At 41.1% G+C, this 25,401-nt stretch overlaps 1 protein-coding gene across 1 annotated transcript in view; it reads left to right on the top strand.

Moving 5' to 3' along the window:
- The first annotated feature begins 1,294 nt into the window (after nt 1-1,294).
- The window catches only part of CLASP1 (cytoplasmic linker associated protein 1), a 265,864-nt gene continuing 241,757 nt past the window's right edge, over nt 1,295-25,401 (top strand). The window contains exon 1 of the mRNA XM_057745852.1: nt 1,295-1,721. The gene's annotated coding sequence lies outside the window, so the exon portion shown is untranslated. The remainder of the gene's footprint in view (nt 1,722-25,401) is intronic.

Raw genomic sequence — 25,401 nt, 5'->3', positions numbered from 1 at the left:
TGGAAGAAACTTGAGGACATTACGCTCAGTGAAATAAGTCAGTCACAAAAAGACCACGATTCCAATTACAAGAGGAACGTGAACAGGCAAATTTATAGAGACAGAAAGTAGAAGGATGGTTGCCAGGGGCTGCGGGAGGGGGGATGAGTAGTCGTTCAACAGGTAAAGAATTCCAGTTCCCTAAGATGAAAAGAGTTCTGAAGACGGTTTCATAGCAATGTAAACGTACTTAAGCATACACTTAAAAATGGTTAACCTTACTTTGCACTTGTCCCGTCCCGTTGTGTGTTTGTTGTTGTTTTTTCCCCCCATTTTAGTTAGACTGCTCTTTTCATTGTACTCCTAGTAAAATACCCACTCCCTCCTAAGTCCTTGCCCCACGCAATCTTCTCTGGAATGCGCTTTCATCATCGCCCAATAAACTTCCAAAAGGTGGCTTGTGCTTTCGCCCAAAGATGTCCCCTTTTCTAGATCCAACCGGGACTCACATCCTCCTTGTGATCGCTACTCCCTCAGACCACAGTCCCCTTCATTTCCTACACTCCACAGAGGAGTCTACACGGGGCTTTGTTTTAGCTGGGTCTCTCCAACCACAACACCCAAGCCCCGGACGTTCAGGAGCAGGATCTCACAAGTCTCCCAACACACAGCACACTCCACCAGCAGGAGCTCCGCACACAAGAATCGAGACGGAGGGAAGCCAACTCACACTTTAAGAGTGGTTTCCACGGAGCAATGTGTGATTCCCACGAAAGCTTTCAAGGTCAAATCACAAGCGAGCACAAGGGCCCCACGCGGTACAACTGTGGAACCTTCGGGGTCCTTAAAAGTTACACACTTGCACAACTTTTAACCAAGACACTGCCCCACACGTCTTCCAAGAGCAACGCGAGAGGAGGGGACGCAAGCAGCCTGATCTGTGTAGGCGCTGGAGGAAAAAAGTCTCAAGGGTCTCCGAAGCCTCCACGGGGCTGGCTCGGCTTCAAAAAGGGCAAAGAACCGTTAAAATGCTGCGCTTCCGGCACCAGCGCCCGCGCCTACCCGAGCAGGGAAGGGGGAGCCGCGGTACGGGAAGTCATAGGGCACAATTTCCTTCGCCCTGAACACCCGGCGGGTGTGCGACGCGCGTAACCCAGAAGTGAAAGGTCGGTTCCTTCAGGTATTAGACACCCCCCGCCCCACCGGAGGAAGTTCCGCCCGGACGACTTTGACCCAGGCTTTCCTGGTTCCTCTTGAGCTCTGCGCGCCTTGCTCTCTGGTGCCCTACTGCCATGGCCGCTTAGATTCGACCCTCCCCGCCTAGCTTAAGTTTTGCCACAACTCCTCAGGGGGCCCAACTCCATCCTGGCCGCCCCTTCCTTAAAGAACCTTTCCCTACGGGTCCCCATCAGGGCCAATTGACGTTCTTCGAGGAGGCAAAGAGCTCCCGGGACTTGCAGCTCCCGAAGCCCGGCGCAGCCAGGCCGGCGCCTGCGCGGGGCGTTACCATAGAGAAGCAGGCGCCTCTCTGGTCTTAGGTTTACACTCTCTATGGTCCAGCCGGGTCGTGGCGGTAAGGGGAAAAAAGGGAGACCGCACTGCGCAGGCGCGCTGGGCTTCTAAAATTTTTTTTTTTTTTTTTTTTTTTTTAATCTCCGCACCAAGCGCTTAACCTCATTGGGGTGGAGGAGAAGGCGGCGGCCGTCTGGTCCGCAGCGGCAACAGGAGCGAATAATACGGCTGTAAGTGCCCGGTTAGGGCGAGGATGTGTAGACCCCCGCCTTCCCAGGCCCCTGCCCCGCCTCGCAGCGGTGGGCGCTGAGGCTGGGTGGGGGCGAGGTCCGGCGCTGTCATCCGCTCTGGGGTGCACTTTGGGGGGAGGGGGCGGCCCTTCGGTGGGAGCCGGGCTGGGAGCGGGAGGGGAGGGCTGTTTATCCAGCCCGCAGGTCGCTGATCCCAGGCTGCTTCGCAGAGGGAGGGGGGCGGCTGGCGGCTGTGGGGTGAGCCCGGCTTTGTGTGCCCCCCTCTCTTCTCCTGTCCCGGACCCCACCCCGGCCCCCTTCCCGACCCGATTCTCCCCGGCCGGGTGGGAGAAGCCGCTTTTGAGAAGAGCCGGGGCTTGCGAGGGGAGGGGGCGAGGGGGGGAAACCCACCACAACTAGTCATGGGCGAGTGATGGGTGTGGAGAAAGATCCGGAGGGAAGAGGTCCAGCCCGGCCAGACAAAGCCGAGCGCGGGCCGGGCGGGATGCGCAGGGAGCCCGCGGTCCCTGGGCCCGCAGCGAGCTTCTTCGGAGGCTGGGAAAGCGGACAAGTGCTGAGTTAAGCCTTGTGCAGCCTCCTCAACTTGCCTTTGTTGTTCTTCGGTATTGGCAGGGACGCTCTGACGGAGAGGAGTGTGTGATCTTGCACGTTAGCCTGGTTGGGTACAATGGAGCTTAATCGCATTTTGCTTTCCATTTTCCGAGCCGCCCAGATGAGTCTGGGGTTTTCTAAAGTCTCACTTATTACATAATTTTTGTTTTTAAAGTTGTGTTTATTCCTAAAATTAAAAACAAAAATTAGGTGGAGCCTCGAAGCGTGTTTTGTGGCATCTGGATGAGTTTCTCTGTCTTGGGGTTCATTCATTAACGCTGACCATTCGTAGAGCCTGTGAGCTCTTTAAACATGATACTTTTCATTTGTAGATGTGGCATTGAGAGCTTCAGATTCTCTAGTCCTTTGGGAGGCAGCGATGCAGAAGAGTCAGAAGCCAGAGATAGTTGCCTGCTGCCATGTGCCTTGCATCCTGTTCTGGGGCCAGAGTCGGTATAAATGATGGCTTTAGGAATTGTTGCTTTTATTACTATTATTGTGACATTTACTGTGCTCTTGGTCTGAGGAATCCTGAACAGTGGGCTCCCTTTGCTCCTCAAGGGAGTGGAGAATAGTGACATTGATGCAGAGACCATATAGATAAGAAAAATAACACCAGTGTCCCAGAGGTACTGAATATTGTTTATCTTTTCCATTTGCTAGGAAAGATTTAAATTTCGGTGAGCTGTGTGCTATCCATCTTTGTAAGATTGTGTAATTGCACCTTTTTAAGCAGTTGTTACTCAAAGCTCAGTTTCTGTAATTCATGGTTAATCAGCTAACGTGTAGTAAATTTTAGATTTTTAAAGTTTTAGTTCTTGTTGAGTTTTCAGCCATAGTTTTATATTCTCCCAACTAAGGTTAACCAAAGTCAGAAATCCTTTGAAGAGACTGTGGGTGGTGGAGGTGTTAAATATTTTCTCTCCATGTTACAATCTAAGTGGTAATTAAGTAGGGAAAAGGCCTTTGCACCTTAAATTAGTGTTAGAACTGAAAACTTTCATCTCCTAGTGTGCCGGGATTTGGGCCACAGACTCAACTTTACCTAAAAGAGGTAGGGATTTTTTTTTTGTACTAACAGGAAGCAACCATCTGAACCTTGGTTTTTCATGCTTCAGTAACTACTGCGATAGAATCTCTTAAGTGTAGTTCAGATGATGGGAGCTTGCTTTTTATAGAGCAGGATTTCAGATCCTTAAAATAGTTTGACAGGGATGTTGAGAAATGAATGGCCAGAAGACTATTAATTTATCATTCTATTAATTTATTGTTCAAATGTGTTATATTTTGTTCACTGATTCGGGATTTAGATTTTTTTTCCTTCAGTCCTTTGTTAATTCTCGTTTTTTTAGGTGGCTCAATCTCACAGTTTATAAATTGGGTGAGAGAGTTTTTTGGACCTGAGACATAAATTTATTTTTTGAGACTCCATTTATTCTTAACAGTCTTGTACTTGTAAGGTTGTAGCTTTTTAGATTGGTAGGTGATACTTTTTATTTCACAGTACTATTGGTAAATGTTATAACCATTTAAGGGATCATAAATGTTAGCCTCAGAGCTGAGTCTTGGTAACAGTTTAATAACTGCAAGTATGGTTGTCAAATAGTGGAAAGAATAGACAGTAGCAGAAAATACCAAATGTTTAAAAACAGAATCACTGATGATTCAGTGTTTGGTTTGTAAAATGTAATTTAAGAAAGTAAACTAACCTTTCTTTACCCAGTGCAGCCAGGTCAGCATCCGTAAAGAGTGTGTGGGTGTGGCTAGCTGACCAACCTCTCCAGGCCTTTTCTTTTTAGCGCCAAAATTTCCTGAGGGTTTCCAGCCTGGTCTTCATCACCCCAGAGCTTTCCTGCCTCTCTTATGCTCAGACCATGACTGCCATGCTGAATGCTTCTCGTCAGATTCTTAGGCAGCCCCAGTCCACCTTCCCACAAGGATCCCTAAAGATGTATTCAAATAGTGGCATTTCTTCCTTAACACCTTTGTTGACTTTTCTCTTGTTTCTTGTCTGGAAATCTCCCCACTCCTTGCTGATTCCTGTTGTATCCATTACCTTCCTTGGAAGATTCATTCCAGGGATTTACTCTTCTCTAGATCCTCGAGGGCTCTGGGAGTTTGTAGAGCACTTTGTGGTAGCCTCTGTGCCTGGACTACTGGACTTGTGTAACTAGTCGCTGTAGAATGTGTGAAGGAATAAACAAATGTGTCATAACTTAGAATCATGGAATTTGAGCCTTGAGAGAGCTCTTAGAGGCCCCATAGTCCAGCATCCTGCCTTCTGTCTACTGTATTCTGGTCTTTAGCCGCAAACTGCAGACATGCTTTCCTGTTACTGGACAGGTCTCGGTTGCTAGAAAGGTATTTCAGACTGTCTCTAAATCTGCCCCACCCCTTTTACCTGTTGATCTTAGTTTTACCCTTGGAAGCAACATGAATCAAGTCTGTTTCTTCTCTTTGTGATAGCCTTTCATTTCCCAGGACAGTCATCAGGCCTTCTCCAGGTTTATAGATTAATTTATCAAACCGTCTCTTTAGTTAGACACCAGGTACCGTGCGGCTACAGTTGAAAAGACATACATGGTCCCTGCACTTCACGGGCTCACTCACAGTCTAACAGAGGAGACAAAAAAAAAACACGTTATGACTTAAGTGCTGCTGATGCTGACGTATGTAAACAGCCCTAGAGCCTTTGTCCTCCTATGGTTTAACCTGATCTCACCATGCTCTCTTTCTGCAGCTCTGTTTTGTCAGGGTCCTTTAAATGAGATGTCCGAAATAAAGCAGAATTGGATATGACTTGACTGGAGTATACAGCTCCTGTCGTAGGTTAGGAAACTGTATCAAGAGTTTTCAAACTTTATTGTGCTTTTTGGCTCTGCCACTTACTGGCCCTGTGACTTTGGGCCATGGGCCAGTTACATCATCTCTTTGTGTTTCAATGATTTCATCTATAAAAGGAGGGTGAAGGGAGGGCACTGTTAATAGTAGTATCTCCTTATAGGGCTGTGTGAGGATTAAGTGAGATAATATATGTCAGATGCTGAGCACAGTGACTGGCATGTTCTGAGAAGGGTATATGGAATTCCTATCATGTAATCAAGGTAAGAGTTAATATTAATAACAATGGAATAACAATAGAATCACTTGGAGAGCTTCTTAAAATACAAATGGCCTGGTCTTGTTTATCCCCAGCCACCCGGAAATTTTGGTTAGTTAAGTCTGCATGGAGCCTGGGCAGCCAGAGTTTTAACAATCCCCAGGTAATTCTTAAAAACCCAGTTTGAGAATCCTGCATTCCATATTAATTTGTCAATGATTACATTTGCTTTTACAAATTAAAAAAAAATGACCAAGAAATAGACAAATAGATTCTCCTGAAAGATTTGAATGATGCGGATAAAGGCCTGGCCTCAGACCCTGGGTCCCTTGGGAGGTGTATCCACCTATCATCAGTTTGGAGTGGCCCTCCTAAACACGGTTACCCCTGTTTGTAGCTGTATATATATGAACGTCTTCATAATACTAATTGCCAGATTTAAAGGAACAAACCCTGCATTTTCAAAGCACTTTTACATTCATAATCTTTGTTCCCTTCAAAAATCCTGTGAGGTAGGCAGGGGAGATACGTTCAGTAACCTATCAATTTACAGATGAGAGCCCAAGGCCTGCAAATTAAATACTGGTGTGTGATAGAAGTAGGACGAGAACTGGGCCTTCTGTTTCTTGCCTGATGTTCTTTTCATGTGAATTGTCTGCTAGCTGCATGATTCTGTTACCTTATATTGGAGTTGTGGTTCTGAAGTTGTCTGATCTTTTTGCCATGTGAATAGCTGCCAAACCAGATTCCCTCCTCTCTTCTAGTGTGTTTATGCTTGCTTTTTAAAAAATGTAATTTTAAGTTTAATAGTTACCATGTCTGTTAAAATTTATCTTTTTTGTGGAAAAAAAAGAAAAAAAATCTAGAACTGGCCTTGTGGCCATCTTGTTACCATGGCATGTTTGCGTGTTTATGTTTTTCAGGATGGCTGAGGCCAGTGAATCTACTTCCCACCTCTCTAGAACAGTTGTCCAATTAACTTTCTGAGCAGAATCAGTTAAATTTATTTATAGTCCTACTACAGTGATAGGGCAGTAATACAAAAAGTTGAGAGACCAGAGAGGGAAAACGCTCGTCAAGCCATCCTAACACAAGGTCTTATCTTTTCTTTTTAACCAAAGACATTTTTTTTTTGTATTTATTGAGGCGTAATTGACATACAATGGTATATTAGTTCCCAGGTGTACAACATAATGATTCAACACTTCTGCATATTGTGAAATCATCACCACAGTGAGTCAAGATCCATCACCCTACATAGTTACAGAATTTTTTTTTCCTTGTGATGAGAACTTTAAAAATTTACTCTCTTAGCAGTTTTCAAATATGCGGTAGAGTATTACTAACTATGGCCATTATGCTGTACATCACACCCCCAGCACTTATTTATTTTATAGCTGGAACTTTGTACCTTTTGATTCCCTTCACCCATTTGCTCTTCTCCCACCCTGAGGATTTTTCTTAATGCATTACCCTTTAAAGCTGTCTGTATGCCCATGCTTTTTAGTAAGTAATTTTAGGTCTTGCATGTTTTATGAATAGTTTCCATGTAATGACATAGTATACATCCTTTTAATTTTTAATAGCTTTGTTGTATTTGAGTTGATATAGCAAATTTTGGTAAACTGGGATCCTTGATGGACAGGGTCTTTTTTTTTTTTTTTTTGATATATATACTATACCGGTGGCTATTTTTTTGCATGTAGTTTGCTTCCTTTGTGTTGCTTCCTTCGGATCTATTCTAAGAAGTGATCATATTGGGTGATTTTTGGTACATATTGCCTGGTTGTTGACCAAAAAGTTGTACCAGTTAATACTTTCCCCAGCAATTTAAGGGTGTTTGACAAACTTCTTGTAATATAATTTAAGTATTTTTTTTTGTTCCTGTGAGGGGTGTAGAACATGCAGGTGAATTGGGTATTACCTCTCCTAACTTCCGTGGCTTCCATCCTGTCCTGCGTTGCCAGAGGTGGTGTGTCCTCCATACTGTGGAGGAGAATGCAGCCCTGGCTTTCTGGGGCAGACTGGGCTGTTTGTCAGCATCAGAATGTAGTCTTATAACATCTCTGTGCCTTCCCTTCAAGTGCTTTGTGAAACAGTGGTGCTTAAGGGCCCTGCCTGAAATACTGAGTCATCAGAATGTCTGGTGGTGGGGGTGAGGCATCTGTGTTTTAAACAATTTCCCGAGTGATTCTGAGGCCACCAGAACTTGAGAGCTGCCTCAGGGCTACCTCTGGCTGATTTTCTGCTCAGCTCCTCCACAGAGCGCATCTCTCCTGTGGGATGAGGCAGGGCTCTGTTGTGAACAGAAGCCTGTTGTATAGAGAGAGTGAATTGTGTGGCAGCGCCCTTCCGAACGTGGAGTAGCTGAGTTCATTCTTCAAACAATAAGCCATTCTAAGAGTCGTTGAATTGCAGAGAAACAGCTTCTTCTCTGAAGTCTGTGTTTTATTTAAGTCCTGATAAGTCATAGAATTCTCCAGATCCAAGCCGTGTCATGCTGAGCCTTTGGTTGCTTCACAGGTGGCAAACAGACCTCTCGTCCCAGTAGCAACAGCTATCAAGGATTGAACACCCAACATCTGCCAGGCACTAGGCTCGGGGCTGTAGGAGTTCTTTTGCCAAGTCTTATGGCAACGTTTAAAGGTAGATGCTATTTTCATTTTATAATGAGAGGAAGGTGAAGCTTAGTTAGAGCACTGGAGTAATTTGTCCATGGTCACACAGCTGCCAAGTAGCAGAGTTTGGCTCTCGGATTCTTCAGCTTCCTTTCCACCTATCTCTGTTTTTTCCAGCACAGGTTGTTCTTCCTGTGTGAAAGGTCAGTGGGCTGCCTCGAGGGGGAAGTCTGCTTCTAGCATCCGGCAGCACCTGGAGGGGCCTCTTCACTGGTCAGGAAGGATGTAAAGATGCAGGCTTCCCACTAGGGTTTCCATGAGTGTTGGTGAGATCTGGGGACCTACAGTCCCTTTTGGATTTGAGTCCCTGATTTGAAATCTATCCTTGGACAATCCAGACTCCTAAAGTTTTTATATAAACTTTTTTTTTTTATTGTGGTAAAATATAAAATATGCCATTGTAACCATTTTTAAGTACACAATTCATTGGCATTAATGACATTGGCATTGGGCAGCAGTCCCCACAGTTGGCTTTCAGCTCTTTTCTGTCACCCCAAACAGAAACTCTGTAACCATTAAGCAATAGCTCCCCATTCCTCCCTCTTCCTCAGCCTCTGGTAACTTCTAATCTACTTGCTCTGTGAATTTGCCTATTCTGGATATTTTGTATAAGCGGAATTATAATATATGTCCTTTTGTGACTGGTTTATTTCACCCAACATAACGTTTTCAAGGTTCATTTATGTTGTAGCCTGTGTCAGAATGTTACTGCTTTTTAATTGCTGAATAATATTCCATTGTACGGATATTCTACATTTTATTTATCCTTTCATCTGCTGATGGAATTTGGGTTATTTCCACTTTCTGAGTATTGTGTCTAATGCTGTAATGTATGTTGGTTTACAAGTTTCTGTTTGAGCCTCTGTTTTCAATTCTTCTGGGTATATACCTAGGAGTAGAATTACTGGATCATGTGGTAATTCTATGTTTAGCTTTCTGAGGAACTGCCAGACTTTTCCACACTGGCTGGACCTTTTTACATTCCCAACAGCATCCTGCAAGGGTTTCAGTTTCTCCACAATTTTGTCAACATTTATTATCTTATGTTTGTTTTTGTTTTTTAAAACTATAGCCATCCTAGTAGGTGTGAAGTAGTATCTCATTGTGGTTTTGATTTGCAGTTCCCTAGTGACTAAGGTGTTGAACATCTTTTCTTGTGCTTATTGGCTGTTTGTATATCTTCTTTGGAGAAATATCTATGCAAGTCCTTTGACTGTTTTCTTTTTTTAAATTGAAGTATAGTTAATTTACAATGATATGTTAGTTTCTGGTGTACAGCAAAGTGATTCAGTTATACATATACATATATATATTCATATTCTTTTCCATTATAGCTTATTACAAGATATTGAATATAGTTCCCTGTGTTATATAGTGGGACCTTGTTGTCCTTTGCCCATTTTTAAATTGGATTGTGTGTCTTTTTGTTTTTGAGTTTGGGGAGTTCTTACATATTCTGAATATTAAACTCTTAAAAGATGTATGATTTGCAGATATTCTCTCCCATTCATTCTGTAGGTTGTCTTCACTTTCTTGATAATGTCCTTTGCTGCACATAAGTTTTTAATTTTGATGAAGTCCAGTTAATCTATTTTTTCTTTTGCTGCTCATGCTTTTAGTGTCATGCCTAAGGATCTATTTGCCAAATCTAAGGTCATGGAGATTTACTCTCATGTTTTCTCCTTAGAGCTTTATAGACCTAGCTCTTCCATTTAGGTTGTTGACCTGTTTTGAGGTAGTTTGTGTAAATAGTGTGAGGTAGGGCTTGAAATTCGTAATTCTGCATGTGGATGTCCAGTTGTCCCAGCACCATTTGTTGAAGACTAATGAAAACTGTACTTATCTTCTGTATCACTCATTTGGCATTAATGTTTTGCTTTGGGTTTTTGACCTCACTGCCTGCCCTCCTCAACCTCAACACCCTCCTGCCCTGCCCTGTTTTATCCCCGCTGAGACAGGATTCATGGATGTTGCATGTGTATTACAGCTTTGCTGCCTGACATATAGGATACACTTAATAAATGTGAGTTCCCTTTCTTTAGATTTTGTATAGTTACTTTTAAATCTGTTGTGTTCTGATGTAGAGTATAGGGACCTTCAGAGTAGACTGTATATTTCTTTGTTTTTCAATTTCCAACCTTCTTTTGTCCCCAATTCACTGTGGTGCTCAGTCTGAAACAGGAGGGAAGGGGGCAGGGCCCAACCTTTGAAAGAATGACATAGCCCGAGGACATGACATAAACTGATTAGAACCAAATGGGTCCAAAGTGGCAAACAAGTGGACTTCCACTAGACCTTGAGCCTCAGTATACGCTCATTGTCACACATCAGCAGACTAAATGACACACCTACAGGTGCCATGACTGTTCCAAGGCCAATGTAAGGATCGAAAAGTGGACAGTGGCCCAACAAAGGATTGATCTCCAAAATACACAAGCAGCTCAGGCAGGTTAATACCAAAAAAGCAAACAACACATCCACAAATGGGCAGAAGACCTAAATAGACATTTCTCCAAGGAAGACATGCAGATGGCTAACAAAAACATGAAAAGATGCTCAGCATCACTAATCGTTAGAGAAATACAAGTCAAAGCCACAATGAGGTATCACCTCACACCGGTCAGAATGGCCATCATCAAAAAATCTAGAAACAATAAATGCTGGAGAGGCTGTGGAGAAAAGGGAATCCTCCTGGTGGGAATGTAAATTAATACAGCCACTAGGGAAAACAGTATGGAGGTTCCTTAAAAAGTAAAAATAGAACTACCATATGATCCAGCAATCCCCCTCCTGGGCATATATCCTGAGAAAACTGTAATCCGAAAGGAAACATGTACCGCAGTGTTCATTGCAGCACTATTTACAATAGCCAGGACATGGCAACCTAAATGTCCATCAACAGATGAATGGATAAAGAAGAGGTGGCACATTATATACAATGGAATATTACTCAGCCGTTAAAAGGAATGAAGTCGAGTTATTTGTAGTGAGGTGGATGGACCTAGAGTCTGTCATACAGAGTGGAATAAATCAGAAAGAGAAAAAGAAATACCGTGTGCTAACTCATATGTGGAATCTAAAAAAATGGTACTGATGAACCCAGTGACAGGGCAAGAATAAAGACGCAGATGTAGAGAATGGACTTGAGGACACGGGGTGGGGGGGGGTAGGAGAAGCTGGGATGAAGTGAGAGAGTAGCGTTGACATATATACACCACAAAATATAAAATAGCCAGTGGGAAGCTGCTGCATAACACAGGGAGATTAACTTGATGCTTGGTGATGACCTAGAGGGGTGGGATAGGGAGGGTTGGAGGGAGGCTCAAGAAGGAGGGGATATGGAGATATATGTATAAATACAGCTGATTTACTTTGTTGTACAGCAGAAACTGGCACAACAGTGTAAAGCAATTATAGTCTGATAAAGATCTGGAAAAAAAAAGTGGACAGTGGCCCAATTCCTGGAAATCCCCACTCTTTCCCCCAAATAGCTGGAATACTCCTCCCACTCAGCCTATGAAATTACCCGCCCCTATAAAAGCTGGCAACCCCATACCCTGCTGCCTTTCTCACCTATTGAGATGGCCTCCACTTTGTGGAGTGTGTTTCACTCTAAATAAATCCACTTCTTACCTGTCACTTTGTCTCTCACTGAATTCTTTCTGTGATGAGACATCAAGAACCTGAGCTTCATTAAGTCCTGAAACCGGGTGTGTTATCTCAGTTGGAAGACCGTGGCTTTTGGCCGGGTTTGTGTCCTGGCACATGGGTTCAAGTCCCAATCTGAGCTGCACAGTTTCAAGTCCAGTACTGTGTAAGCGATGTGCTTAACTTTTATTGACTGAATTGTGAAGCTAAACATAGATCTTTGTGAATACATTTGGGTAATTGCAGAAAATTATTCTTTGTTTTTGGCTGCACCGCACAACTTGTGGGATCTTAGTTCCCCAGCCAGTCATTGAACCCAGGCCACGGCAGTGAAAGTGTCGAGTCCTAACCACTGGACAGCCAGGGAATTCCCAGAAAATTATTCTTGAAAGAATAACGATCAGTACATTATAAAGTTCTTTAAGATTAAAAAACAAATTTATTTATGTATTTATTACTTGGCTGCGTTGGGTCTTCATTGCTGTGCGCGGGCTTTATCTTGCAGTGAGCAGGGTCTAGTCCTCATTGTGATGCGTGGGCTTCTCATTGCAGTGGCTTTTCTTGTTGCAGAGCATGGGCTTTAGGTGCATGGGCTTCAGTAGTTGTGACACACGGGCTCCATAGTTGTGGCTCGTGGGCTCTAGAGCGCAGGCTCAGTAGTTGTGGTGCATGGGCTTAGTTGCTCCATGGCATGGGGGATCTTCCTGGGGCAGGGCTTGAATCCGTGTCCCCAGCATTGGCAGGCAGATTCTTAACCACTGGGCCAACAGGGAAGCCCGAAATTTTAAATTCAGGTCCTTTTAAGTCATTTTCCCAAATGGTGGGGATTGATAATAGTATTGGGCCTTTCGAATGCCTAGGGAATGATTTCGTATGTGACATTAGCTGCATGGATGAACCTCAGACGGCATAACGGGGGTTCATTTCATGGATAATTGAAACATTTTTCATTTGTTATTTAAGTTTATAGTGAGTTTTAAATTGGGAATTTTACTCATTTTAGGAGTGATTTTGTATATCTAGACCCTGCCTTTTCATTTTTGACAAATGCTCTTAATTTCAAAAATTATTTTGAATTTGTACAATGAGTGTATATAACGTTTCTAACAAGAAAATCAAGTATCATTAGAAGAGTCCTCTTTTGCCTAGAAATCCCAAAAGTTAACTAGTGGGGACGTATCTGATCCTCCTCTCTGGGTCCAAGTCTTATCAGATTTCCCTCCATCACACTCTTTAGTGCTCAGTAGCGTCTAATGTTCCTTGTCCTAAGTGAGCAGACCTCCCTCGGGAGTCCGTTTTGTAATCTGCCCGTCCAGACATCAGGGAGGGGAAGGCTCATTTTAAAGGCTGGCTTTTGGAGTTTTATTTTCTACTAGGTTTTGACTGCTAAGTAGGTATTACTTACCCTCTTGGTATATAAACACTTTTATCGTGAGATACTGGTTATTCATGCGGTGCTTATTTTAGCAGATCCTTATTATTAACAGTGAAAACAAAGGAATTATTTTATTCTTTTATTTTCTATTTCTAAACGATGTAACAGCATCAGAGAGGCCAGAGCAAACCCAGCACTTGAGATGCCTTCAAGATAATTGTCAACCAACAGGGTGATTCAGCAAGAGCTTGGCCTCCCTTAGTAGGGAGAATGGCTTGTGCCAGGGAGAGTCGGAAGGAGAGATGCTGACTGTTTTCTTTTGCTACCTCTGGCCTTATTTATGGAGAATCTGGACCTGGTATGTATCTAAATCTATAGCTATATCTTTGCCTAAAAAGTTTGATTTAAGAAGTATTTTTAGCATTTAATAGATTACCCTCCAGACATGGGATCCCAGTCTGAGGAGGGTGGCCCTTTAAAAAGAAATGCTCTCCTGCGTGGCTGTTCTCTGTGAAGTTGATGCGGGATGACCGGAGTGGTATTTTAGCCTGTCGCTGATTGAACTTGCCTGTTGGTAGGGATTGCCTGTGGCCTGTGACTGCGTTTATAAAGTGAACACGGTGGAAAAAGCTTTTTATTCTTTCATTCACTTCAGAGTTTGGGGTAGATTTCAGAAATCGCCACAGAAGCATTTGTCTAGGCAGTGTAGTGTAGTAATGATTTTGTGGAATCATGAAGCGCGACTAAGCCCTGGAAGCTGGGGCACATCTTATAATCATTTGCTGTTTTGGGGTGGCGTGGGTGATCGGAGGGGATGCAGAAAGTGTGTACACAGGTGTTCATGAGAAGTGGACCCAAAACACTGAGAACCCTTAATGAAGACCACTGCCATTAAAATAAGAGTGTTATTCTAGGGTGTATGTGGGTATTTAGTAGAGAATGCACTATGTACCCTGATGAGAATCTTCAGCAAACTTTACCTGTTGTGCCTGAGGACAGAGAGTGGGGCTGTCAGCCTTGTTCCCGAAGAGCTCCACCCCCAAGGAAGGGGGACAAGTAAGGAGGCGGTTAGGAGTCCCCTGCCGAGTGTGCTGAGTTAGTGTGGGAAGACTGAAGAGCGAAGGGCTTATCATCTGGGGCGGGGAAGGATGTGTCCCTTCTGGTTTTGGTCTGAAGGATGTGAGGCCCTGAACAGGTCCATATCCCTCTGGTTGTGCAGTCTGGGGCCTGTTTGGTGCCTTCTGTTTCTGAGAGAGCTGTGTTGGCGGGAGACCTAGCTTGTGACAAGGGACCAGGAGCCATGTTAACCCCGGGGTCTAATGTGAAGTGGCCCAGAAAGCACCCTTACTGAGAGAAGGCTGAAACTAACCTCTTACAGAGAGCCCTGGGTCTTAATACAATCTGGACTCTTCTATTTTCAGATCTTTACTTGAATCATCAACTGATCAGTCATTCAGTTTTGGAATTTTGAGGGTGGGGGTAGGACATTGTGCTTTTGGGAAATTGCTTGCTATTGAGATTGCTTCTGCATAGTGATGGCATTATTAAACTTGTATAGTTTTTATTGTAGCCGCAAGCTTATTACATGCATTATTGGCTGTAAAAATTTTTTAAGCATACCTCAGTGGTATTCTTGTGGGCCTTACAAGCAAGTTTAAATCTTGTAGTTGTATATGAAGGTTCCTTTCATCTTGTTTAAATTACCTAGAAAGGAGAGATAGAACTGCTAATTAAATGCATTAAAAATTTTAAATTATAAAATATTTATTTTTTGAACAGATAACACATGCATGATTTAAAGTTTAGGTTTCCTCCTCCCCTGTCTGCCACCCACCCTTCCCTGGAGACACCAATGTTATTAATTATATGTGTGAAAAGTGCATATATATATATATATATATATATGCCTTACCCCTACTCTCCTTTCTTCTACAGATGGTAGACTATTGAATTTGGCTTTTTGCTGGTTTTGTTGTTGTTGTTGTTATTAATATATCTTGGAAATCAATCTGTGTCAGTGTCAATACGTTAAAGGCTTCTTCGTTGTTTTTTGAAAATGAAGAGTATGGCTGACTAGTATGCTGTTGTATAGCATACCGTAATATACCCAGCCCTCTGTTAAGAAGCACTTAGTTTTTTCCAGTCTTTTGCATTTATAAAACTGTGCTACAAAGAATAATCCTATAATAATTAATTTGTATGTGTATGAGTAAATTCTTGTAAGGTGACATTTTGGGTTGAAAGTTACATGTCATTAAAATTTTGAGAGATATTGCCGAATTACCCATCTTAGAGGTTTTAACAAAACCCAGCCAGCATTAAGAGAATCCTGTAGTTAATACACTTAAAAAAATGTAATTTTGTAGAAGTGTATGGCTCTGTCTTGTGTTATTTTTGAGTTAAAACATGGCTGTATTTCAGTGATCAAAAATGAATTGAGCACTTTTCTTCTTATTACTTGTGAGTAGTTTTTTTGTTTGTTTTTTGTTTCTTTTTTTTGCCTGTCTTTGATTTTGCAATAATTCCATGGCTGGAAGAGCTTCAGACATACACTTTGCTTCCATGTAGGTGTTACCAGTGCTGCCTGCTAGAGACGAGTATACTGGAGTTGGACAATTTGCTGAATAAGTAGCTTTTTAAATGTTTTCCAGTTCTTTGTAGTAACTGATGATGCCTATGGTTTCAGGATTACAATTCTTTTTGACTTTACAAATAATTTTCTGGTATTTATTGGACATAATATGTTTATACTAGAAAGAATATTAATATGCTTCTTAATGTTTTAAAATGTATAGTTTCTTTGACTAGATACTGTATGTACATGGTTAAAAAAGTTTAAAAGGTACACAAGGATAGTGTGAAATGTAAGCCTTCCTCCACCCTTTTTATCATTCTTCCCGCATTGCATTCCCAGAGGCAGCCACTGCTTCTAGCTTCTTCAGTGGTCTTCCAGATAATCTGTGCATGTGCATGCTGGCAGCATTGCTCTGTTAGGACTGCTGTTATTTTTAACATTTTTTTTTTCCTTTTTAATTTTTTATTGAAGTGTAGTTGATTTACAATGTTGTGTTAGTTTCTGGTGTACAGCAAAGTGATACAGTTACACATATATTTTTCATATTGTTTTCATTATAGTTTATTACAGTATATTGAATGTAGTTCCCTGTGCTATAAAGTAGGACCTTGCTGTTTTATACATAGTAGTGTGTATCTGTTAATCCCAAACTCCTAATTTATCCCTCTCCCACCCCTTTCCCCTTTGGTAACTATAAGTTAGTTTTCTATGTCTGTGAGTCTGTTTCTGTTTTGTAAATAAGTTTGTATCATATTTTAGATTCCACATATAAGTGATATCACGTGGTATTTGTCTTTCGCTGTCTGACTTGCTTCAGTTAGTATGAGAATGTCTAGGTCCATCCATGTTGCTGCAGATGGCATTATTTAATTCTTTTTAATGGCTGAGTAATAGTCCGCTGTATATATGTACCACATCTTTATCCATTCATCTATCCATGGGCATTTAGGTTGCTTCCACATCTTGACTATTATAAATAGTGCTGCTGTGAACATTAGGGTGCATGTATCTTTTCAAATTAGAGCTTTTGTCTTTTCCGAATATATGCCTAGGAGTGGAATTGCTGGATCATATGGTAGTTCTATTTTTAGTTTTTAAAGGAATCTCCTTTCTGTTCTCCATAGTGGCTGCACCAATTTACATTCCCACCAGCAGTGCAGGAGGGTTCCCTTTCTCCAGACCCTCTCCAGTATTTATTATTTGTAGACTTTTTTTTTTTCTTTTTAAATATTTATTTTATTTTGGGCTGCATTTCGGTCTTAGTTGCAGCATGCAGGATCTTTCGTTGTGGCACACAGGCTCTTTTTGTAGTGTGTGGGCTTCTCTTTAGTGGCATGCGGGTTCCAGAGTGCTTGGGCTCAGTAGTTGCAACTCACGGGCTTAGTTGCCCTGCGGCATGTGGGATCTTCATTCCCCGACCAGGAATTGAACCTGCGTCCCCTGCATTGGAAGGCAGATTCTTAATCACTGGACCACCAGGGTATTCCCTATTTGTAGACTTTGATGATGGTCATTCTGACTGGTGTGAGGAGATATCTCACTGTAGTTTTGATTTGCATTTCTCTAATAATTAGTGACACTGAGCATCTTTTCATGTGCCTATTGGCCATCTGTGTGTCGTCTTTGGAGAAATGTCTATTTAGGTCTTCTGCCCATGTTTTGATTGGGTTGTTTGTTTGTTTATTATTGAGTTGTATGAGCTGTTTGTTTATTTTGGATATTAACCCCTTTTCAGTCGTTCATTTGCAGATATCTCCTTCCATTCTGTAGGTTGTCTTTTCATTTCGTTTATGCTTTCCTTTGCTGTGCAAAAGCTTGTAAGTTTGATTAGGTCCCTTTTGTTTATTTTTGTTTTTATTTCTGTTGCCTTGGGAGACTGACCTAAGAAAACATTGCTGCAATTTATGTCAGAGGATGTTTTGCCACATTCTCTTCTAGGAGTTTTATGGTATCATGTCTTATATTTGAGTCTTTAAGCCATTTTGAGTTTATTTTTGTATGGTGTATGGTGTGAGGGAGTGTTCCAACCTCATTTATTTGTATATGGCTGTCCAGCTTTCCCAGCACCACTTGCTGAAGAGACTATCTTTTCTCCATTGTATATTCCTTACCTCTTTTGTCGAAGATTGACTGTAGGTGTGTGGGTTTATTTCTGGGTTGAACATGTATTTAAAAAAATTATATAAATGGTACATTTTCATTGTAGAAAATAGAATGTTGATGCTTTGGTATATTCCTTTCCACACTTTTTCTATGCACCAAGAATATGAGTGACTACTTTTTATTTTACCAACAGAAAGGACATCATAAACGTAGTTTTCTACTTTGCTTTTTTCACTAAACTGATTGTAGCTATTTTTCCAGGGGAATAAGAGCATGTTTTTACTTTGGTTTTCATGACTGCATGGTATGCAGTTGTTGGATGTACTATAATTTCTTTGCAGATTTCCTGCTCTTGAACATTCATCTTCATTAAAAAGTTTTTTCACAAACAGCTGCAATGAACAACTTTATATATACACTTTACTGTAGTCAACAAGTTACTTCCTTAGATGAGTTCTTAGATTTGGACCTGTTGGGTCAAGACATATATTTAAAGGTTGTTGATAGATGTTTCCAAATTGCTCTAGATAGTTATGAATTTTATTCTCATCAGCAGTGTATTAAAATGTGTATTTAATTACCTTCTTAAATTTTTGTTGTTGTTTAAATGTAGGACTAGAGTTAGGTTTTTGGTATTTTAAAGGAGACCATGTTAGTGATGAGTAGGAATAAGTCAAAGTTGGAATAATATTGAGGCAGTCACAACTCAGTTTGGAAACTGAGCATCTGTATGTACAGTTCATTACATACTAACATAGGCAAGGCACAGATCTCTTTTTTGTGCTTTTCTTTTGGATTTTTTCCCCTGAATCCATAAAATATGAATGTAGAAATGTTATTGTAGTAATAGCAGTGTTCGGTTATAGTTGATCTGAGAAATATAGCAAAATTTCCCTAGTGGTTATGTGTAAGCTTAGTAAAGTACAGATTTAAAGTCTGTACGCTTGAAATCTGGTTGAATGGTGGGTGGGTAGGAAGCTGTATGTGAAGTTGTGTTTTCGGTGTCCTTGTCATTACTCAGCTGATGTTGTAAATTATTTTTCTCTGCCAGATTGCTTACACTGGAAAGGATTTGAAGCTAACCCTAATAAAATTTCAATGAGTGAATGAATCTCTGAAGCCCTCATTTCAGTTTTGTTTCTTCAGCAAGCACAGGACTCCTTATCATTGAAGGCTTTGTGACTATAGGGCTTCCCAGTCCATCAGATTCTGTCTCTTCAGTCTGAATCTTTCTGGAGCAAGGAATAGAAGCCAGGGAAATGATTGGGGGGTGAGAGACAGTAGCAGAGCATGTGCTTTCATGGCAGTGCACGCCTAAGACAGAGCTTTGCCCAGGGGCGCCCTAACGTTTGTTTCCCTGTTGTAGTCTTCCCTTTTTCTCTGTCTACTGAGGAGTCATCAGAAAAGTAGCTAATCTTCCAGGAAAGCTCCTTCACTTTTCTTCCCTCCCCAGTGGAGCTGGAACTCGTTGAGGGCAGTGTCTGACAGGTTGGCTGGTACGTTAGGTCTTCAGTGAACTTAGGACACCAGGACCAAGAGCCTGTCCATATCATGTACATCTTTTGACTTTTTTCCTCTTTTCATTTTGGAATAATTATAGATTCACAAGAAGTGGCAAAAATTGTACAGAGTTTCTGTTTGCCTAGTTTCCCCCTTTACCCTTTTTCTTCTCTCTCTCTCCAATTTTTGATCGTACCTTTGGCTTGCGGTTGGCATCTGTGGGAAATACTGAGCTCTCTGGGCTAAGGCTTGCTGGTTACTCTCCTGGGCTGCCTTCTGGGGGTGCATAACGGTCCTACTCTCCCTCTGTTCCTTGTTTCTGGAGTCCTTGGTTAGTGTGTGTGCTGTGCCAGGACAAGGTGCTTCTCTGCTCAGGCTCTTCTGCTCTTCTGCTGGGAACGTTAAGTGTGATGCGTATGTCCTTCCTCTGTAGGTCTTCCTCCTAAAGTATGTACACAGGTCTAAAGTACTGAGACCTGTGTGTATTCTTGATGAGAAGCAGCAGCTGTCACTTGGTGGAAGTAGCCCTGGATTTGGAGTTAGAAGCCCAGGTTCAAATACTGATTCTGTTCCATACTTGTGTGACCCTGGAAGTTACTTTACTTCTGAATCTGTAAAATAGGCATGACAGTAACGATCTTACAGAGGTTTTGTGGGGGCATAAAGAAGGTGGCATTTTTATAATCACCGAGTGCATTGGAAAGTGCTGTTTCAAATGTGAAGTACCTGTGCTTATTTTAAATTGCTGAAATGAAACCCAAATTTTAAACTACTGCTGCATTACTTCTTAGCTTGACTTCTTTACTCAATAAAAGAGAAAAACTCTCTGTGTTATTATATCCCAAGCTTTCTTACACCTTCTGTCTTCACATTGAGTAACCAGTACTTAATAGGGTTTTCTTTTTTTCCACTGGGTGTAACCGAGCTCCCTTGGGAAATTTGGGATGGCCATGTCAGCTGTCATGCTATCAAATGACATATCAAATGCTCTCCTCTCTTCTTATTCACCTAAGTCTGCAGATTTCATGTTTTAGAAACCTGTTAGAAAATCTCACGTGTGGGTATATATGCTCTTTTCTACTTATGTTTTTAGTAGGTTTCACTCTTAGAAACCAACTCTTAATATGGTGCTAGAAACTGAGATTTTTATTTTTAAAGGGGAGACTTGGTTTTTATTTATATACGTGTATAAATATGTATATGGAATAAGTAGTCAGTATAAAAGTGGGGAATATTATGAAAAATTTAAGATGTTGATAACTGGCAATTTCTTTTTTTCTTAAATGCAGTCTAGTTGCAGATAGACTCTTTTAAATCATTAAGGGACAGACATCTATAGAACACCACACCCAATGATAGTATAATACACATTGTTCTCAAGGGCATGTGAAACATTCTCCAGGGTAGAGTATATGTTATGCCATAAAACAAGACTCAATAGATTTAAAAGGATGGAAATGATTCAGAGTGTGTTCTCTGACCACAATGGAATGACATTAGATGTCAGTAACAGAAGGAAATTGGGAAATTCACAAATATGTGGAAAGTAACCAACACACTCCTAAATCACTAATGGGTAAAAGAGGAAATCAAAAGGAAAATTAGAAAATAGTCTGAGATGACTGAAAACAAAACCGCAACATAACATGGTAGTAATGGTTGCATGATTATGTGAATGCACTCAGTGCCACTGAGCTGTACGTTTTATGTATGTTTTAGCACAATTAAAAAAAAAAGCCCTGCCATTCATTCATTGTTCAACAGTAAATGTTTATTTTTCACCTACTGTGCTCCATGCGCAAAATTAGACAATATACCATAACCTTGGGGATGCAGTGAAAGCAGTGCTCAGAGAGAAATTTATAGCTATAAATGCTTATATCAAAAAAGAAGAAAGGTCTTAAATCAGTAACCTAAACTTCCATCTTAAGAAACTGGTAAGAGAGCAAACTAATCCAAAAGCAAGCAGAAGGAAGAAAAAATAAGTACTGAATTAGAAATAAATGAAATAGAGAAAACGGAAATCAACAGACCGAAAATTGAAAAGATCAACAAAAGTGACAAACCTTAACCTACTCTGACCAAGAAAAACAAGGACAAGGCTCAAATTAATAAAATCAGGAATGAAAGAGAGGATATCACTACCGACCTTACAGAAGTAAAAAGGAATATGAGAGAATACTAGGAACAATTATATGCCAACAAATTAGACAGCCCAGATAAAATGTATGTATTCCTAGAATGGCATTACTGAGATTGACTCAAGAAAAAATAGAAAATCTGAATAGTCCAATAACAAGTAAAGAGATATAAGCAATAATCCAGAAACACCTCACAAAGAGCTCAAGCTCAGATGACTTCACATTTGGTGATTCTACCAAATCTACCAAATGCAAATTCATCACAAACTCTTACAAAATAAAGAGGAGGATGGAGTGCTTCCTAGTTCATCCTTAATGAGGATGTTATTACTCTGTTAACAAAACCATACAAAGACGTCACAGGAAAAGAAAATTACAGACCAGTATCCTTTATGACTATAGTTGCAAAAAAAAAAAAATCCTCAACAAAATACTGGCAAACTGAATCCAGCACCATATCAGAAGGATTATACACTATGACCACCTAGAATTTTTGCCAGGAATGCAAGGTTGGTTTAACATCTGGAAACCAGTATATACTTAATAGTAGAGGACAAAAACCACATTATCATCTCAATAGCTACAGGAGTAGCATTTGACAAATCCAACACCTTGACATGATAAAAAGACTCAACAAGTTAGGAACGGAAGGGAACTTCTCAGTGTAATAAAGGACATTGATGAAAACCCACAACAGATGCCATACTTAGTGATAAAAATTGAATCTTTCCCAAGATCAGGAATAAGACAAGGATGTCCTTTTATGCCATTTCTGTTCAACATTGTATGGGAGCTTCCAACTGGGGCAGTTAGGCAAGAAAATGAAATAAAAGGCATCCAAGTTGGAAAAGAAGTAAAACGATCTATTTGCAGATGACATGATCTTGTATATAGAACATCCTAATGAATCCACTATAAAATAATTAGAACTAGTAAATGAGTTTAGCTAGGTTGTAGGATATAAAATCAATACAAAAAATCAGTTGTATTCCTATACACTTGCAATGAATAATCCAAAAATGAAACTAAGAAAACAATTCCATTCACAAAAGCATTAAAAAGAATAAAAAACAGAATAAAGTTAAAAAAGTGTAGAACTTATATTCTGAAAACTATAAACATCATTGAAAGAAATTACAGATCTAAATAAATGGAAGGACATCCTATGTTCATGGGTTAAATAACCTAATATTTTTCTTTTTTATACATTTATTTATTTATTGGCTGCGTTGGGTCTTCACTGCCGCACATGGGCTTTCTCTAGTTGTGGTGAGTGGGGGCTTCTCTTCATTGTGGTGCACGGGCTCCTCATCGTGGTGGCTTCTCTTGTTGCAGAGCACGGGCTCTAGGCACGTGGGCTTTAGTAGTTGCAGCACATGGGTTCAACAGTTGTGGCTCCCGGGCTCTAGAGCTCAGGCTGAATAGTTGTGACACACAGGCTTAGGTGCTCTGTGGCATGTGGGATCTTCCTGGAGCAGGGTTCGAACCTGTGTCCCTTGCATTGGCAGGGGGATTCTTAACCACTGCGCCACCTAGGAAGTCCCCTAATATTGTTAAGATGGCACTGTTTCCCAAATGGATTCAACATACTCCCTATGAAAATCCCAGCTGCCTGTTCTGCAGAAGTTGACAAGCTGATCGTCATATTCATATGGAAATATAGGGGCCCCTGCATAGTCAAAACAATCTTGAAAGGGAAGAATGAAATTGCAGGACTTTAATGACTTACTGCAAAGCTATAGTAATCAAGTCAGTCTGTACTGGCATAAAGGGTAGGGTAGACGTACAGATCAGCGGAATAGAATGTAAGTCCAGAAATAAATCCTTACATTTATAGTCCATTGATTTTCTTTTTATTTTTTTCCCTCAGATCTTTATTGGAGTATAATTGTTTTACAGTGTTGTCCAGTTTCCTCTGTACAACAAAGTGAATTGGCTGTACTTACACATATATCCCCATATCCCTTGAGCCTTACTCCTCTCCTCCCTATCCCACCCCTCTAGGTCATCACCATGCATCAAGTTGATCTCCCTGTGTTATGCAGCAGCTTCCCACTAGCCATCTATTTTACATTTGGTAGTGTATATATGTCAATGCTACTCTCTCACTTTGTCCCAGCTTGTCCTGCCCCTAGGTTCATCAGTACTTTTTGTTTTTTGTATTTTTCCTTTTTTTAAGATTCCACATATATGCATTAGCATATGGTATTTGTTTTTCTCTTTCTGGCTTACTTCGCTCTGTATGACAGACTCTAGGTCCATCCACCTCACTACAAATAATTTAATTCCTTTTTATGGCTGAGTATTATTCCATTATATATATGTGCCACATCTTCTTTATCCATTCATCTGTTGTTGGGCATTTAGGTTGCTTCCATGTTCTGGCTATTGTAAATAGTGCTGCAATGAACATTGTGGTGCATGTTTCTTTTTGGATTATGGTTTTCTCAGGTATATGCCTAGTAGTGGGATTGCTGGGTCATATGGTAGTTCTATTTTTAGTTTTTTAAGGAACCTTCATACTGTTTTCCATAGTGGCTGTACCAATGTACATTCCCACCAGCAGTGCAGGAGGGTTCCCTTTTCTCCACGGCCTCTCCAGCATTTATTGTTTCTCAAATTTTTTTTAAAGATTTATTTTTATTATTTATTTACAGGCTGTGTTGAGGCTGCACTGGGTCTTCATTGCTGTGCACGGGCTTTCTCTAGTTGTGGTGAGCAGGGGCTACTGTTTGTTGCGGTGTGCAGGCTTATTGTGGCTTCTCTTCTTGCGGAGCACAGGCTCTAGGCACTTGGGCTTCAGTAGTTGCGGTGTGCGGGCTCAGTAGTTGTGGCTCGCAGGCTCACTAGTTGTGGTGCATGGGCTTATTTGCTCTGCGGCATGTGGGATCTTCCTGGCCCAGGGATTGAACCCATGCCCCTGCATTGTCAGGCAGATTCTTAACCACTGCCCCACCAGGGAAGTCCCTGTTTCTCGATTTTTTGATGATGGCCATTCTGACCGGTGTGAGGTGATACCTCTTTGTGGCTTTGATTTGCATTTCTCTAATGATTAGTGATGTTGAGCAGCTTTTCATGTGTTTGCTAGCCATCTATATGTCTTCTTTGAAGAAATGTCTATTTAGGTCTTCCACCCACTTTTGGATTGGGTTGTTTGTTTTTTTGATATTGAGCTGCATGAGCTGCTTGTTTATTAGTCAATTGATTTTCAACAAGAGTGCAAAGAGAGTTCAATAAAGAATAACCTTTTCAACAAATGGTGCTGGGACAAGTTGATATCCATATGCAAAAACATGAATTTGTATCCTTTCCTCACTCGTATATATAAATGAACTCAATCTTAGACCAGTAAGATCTGGATCTGTAAAACTCTTAGAAGAAAGGATAGATACCAATCTTCGTGACCTTAGATTAGGCAGTAGTTCCTTTTTTTTTCCTTAAATATTTATTTACTTATTTATTTTGGCTTTGCGGGCTCCTTAGTTGCAGCTCGCCAACTCCTTAGCTGTGGCATGCTCACTCTTAGTTGCGGCATACATGAAGGATCTAGTTCCCCGACCAGGGATTGAACCCGGGTCCCCTGCATTGGGAGTGTGGAGTCTTACCCATGGGACCACCAGGGAAGTCTCTAGGCCCAGGCAGTAGTTTCTTTTCTTTCTTTTTTATTGTGGTAAAATAGACAATGATTTCTTAGGTATGACATCTAAAACGCAAGCAACAGCAACAAAACTAGGTAAACTGGACTTTAAAAATTTAGAACTTTATGTTTCAAATGACAGCATCAAGAAAATGAAAGCACAGAGGAATTCCCTGGTGATCCAGTGGTTAGGACTCCATACTGTTACTGCCGAGAGCCCCAGGTTCAATCCCTGGTCAGGGAACTAAAATCCCACGAGCTGTGTGGCCAAAAAAAAAAAAAAAAAAAGAAAGAAGAAAGAAAATGAAAGC

Source organism: Hippopotamus amphibius, chromosome 8, assembly GCF_030028045.1.
Source record: "Hippopotamus amphibius kiboko isolate mHipAmp2 chromosome 8, mHipAmp2.hap2, whole genome shotgun sequence".
Taxonomy (NCBI): domain Eukaryota; kingdom Metazoa; phylum Chordata; class Mammalia; order Artiodactyla; family Hippopotamidae; genus Hippopotamus; species Hippopotamus amphibius.
This window is presented reverse-complemented; position numbering and strand designations above follow the sequence as displayed.